Source organism: Cucurbita pepo, chromosome LG10 (genome assembly GCF_002806865.2).
Source record: "Cucurbita pepo subsp. pepo cultivar mu-cu-16 chromosome LG10, ASM280686v2, whole genome shotgun sequence".
NCBI lineage: Eukaryota > Viridiplantae > Streptophyta > Magnoliopsida > Cucurbitales > Cucurbitaceae > Cucurbita > Cucurbita pepo.
In genome coordinates this window covers 7,270,537-7,272,728 of record NC_036647.1, presented here as the reverse complement: position 1 = coordinate 7,272,728, position 2,192 = coordinate 7,270,537, and positions in this window count along the sequence as shown.

Below are 2,192 nucleotides of genomic sequence, written 5' to 3'. Positions count from 1 at the left end.
TTTGAGCCCTATGGCTCGGTGTCCCGGTGGCATATCCTCCAGACTCCACGTCTGGTTCTCGGTGATGGATGTCATCTCCTCCTGCATTGCCTTCAGCCAGCACGGGTTCTTTTCTACTTCGGCGAAGGTGTTCGGTTCATCTGCACTGATGGCATGTAGTTCGGCCACTTCTTCGAGCTCGCGCGCTGTCAGTCCAGGTGGTTCACCTCCTCCAACTAGGTCGTCCATCCTCTGGTACCTGGCCTCGAGATCAGTATCGTGATCGGCATCCAGCGTCGAATTCGCAACACCACGAATCGCAGTCCGTGGTGTTGCGAATTCCACTAGTTCAGGGGGTGCACCTGCTGGCGGTGGTGATGGCTCCTGATGCTGGGCTCCTCCTTCTTCCAGCTCAGTGACGAGGTACTCCACCGTGAATTGATTTGGATTATGGTCTGCCTCGATCACATCATTCCACTCCCAGAAGGTGCTTTCATCGAAGACGACATCGCGAGACACGTGAGCTTGCCCCCCTACAGGATCATAGAGTTTGTACGCCTTGCTCCCGGGTACATAGCCGATAAAGACGACCTTCAGCCCCCTGGGCTCGAGCTTGGCGAGGTGGGGACGTGTTACCTTCATGTATGCGACCCAACCGAACACGCAGAAATGATGTACCGCTGGTTTTTTGTTGTACCAGGCCTCATATGGCATCTTCCCATCGAGGCTTTGGGTTGGTGACCGATTGAGGAGATAGACGGCCGTCATTACTGCCTCTCCCCAGAATCTCCCAGGCATCCCAGCCGTCACCAACAATGACCTCGCTGTCCCGACGATGGTCTATTTTGGCGTTCCACCACTCCGTTCTGTTGGGGGGAGTAGGGCGCCGTTAGGTGCCATTGTATGCTGATCTTGTCGCAGTACTTACCGAAACTTGCTGAGGTGAATTCTTCACCTCGGTCTGTGCGCAGCACTCGCATCTTCTTCTCACATTCAGCCTCCGCTCGCACTTTAATAACCTTAACCGCCTCTATCGCCTCACTTTTCGCTTGCAGCAGGGTCAGCCACATGAAGCGGCTTTTGTCATCGACTAACAGGAGGAAGAGACTCTTATCGCCTGGGGTCGCCGGCTTGATGGGCTCGCAGATATCGCCGTATACAAGCTCGCGCCTCTATTTGCCGATGAGGCACCCCTCGCACAGCTTGTTCACGCCTTTGATTGCTGGCAAACCGTGCACCAACTCCTCCTTCTGTAGCTTTTCTAGAGCAGGAAAGTTCAAGTGTCTGACCTTGCATGCCACCTTCAAGATACCTCTTCGGTCTTGGCCGAGAGGCTGACGGGTTGCTCTATCTCTAACTCCAAGATGTAAAGACGGTTTGTCGTGCGCCTTGCCTGCGTGAGCAGCCGTCGTTGATTATCAAAGATTTTGAGTAGTCCGCGCTCGATGGAAATGAAGCAGCCTGTCTCATCAAGTTGACCCAGACTCAAAAGGTTAGCCTTGAGCCTCGGGATAAAGTAGACGTCAGTCAGCTTGCGATGCTCGCCTCCCTTGCTGACGAATAGGATGGTGTCGTGCCCTTCGATCTTGACGACGGAGCCGTCGCCGAATTTCACCGTCCTGCGGATCCCCGAGTCGAGCTCGGAGAACACAGATCTAGCCCCAATCATATGGTTTGTTGCCCCTGTGTCAAGGATCCATCGCCGGTGCTCGTGTTGCTCGTCCCTCTTGCCGATCTGAGCGAACACTCGCTCCTCCTCCAGTTGAATTGGCTCCCCAGCTGGTGACACCTTTGCTACGCCCAGCTGGAGCTCTTTCTCGGATTCAACATCGTCGTCGATTGCCTCCATCTCCGTGGATTTGGAATCGAAATTGGGGACGCATGCACTTACCATGAAGAGAGCTGGCTCGTCCTCCTCGGATTGAGCCACATGGGCCTTTTCGGCCTTCTCCTTGTTCTAGCAATTCCTGCTCAGTGTCCTCTCTTCCCACAGTTCGAGCACTGGATCGGTCTCCCTGCCATTGGTCGACTCCTTCTTTTGATCCCCATCTTTTCCTTTGCGGCTTGTGGGCCCCGTTGCTCTCGCTGGTATTGTTGTGGAGCTTTAGGCGTGCAAGTCATTCCTCCTCCGTGAGGAGTAGACGACCCTCCTTGTCGACAGCTAAAATGTTTACTTCATTTAATGGAAAAATTCATGTTAGTGGAATTTTGAG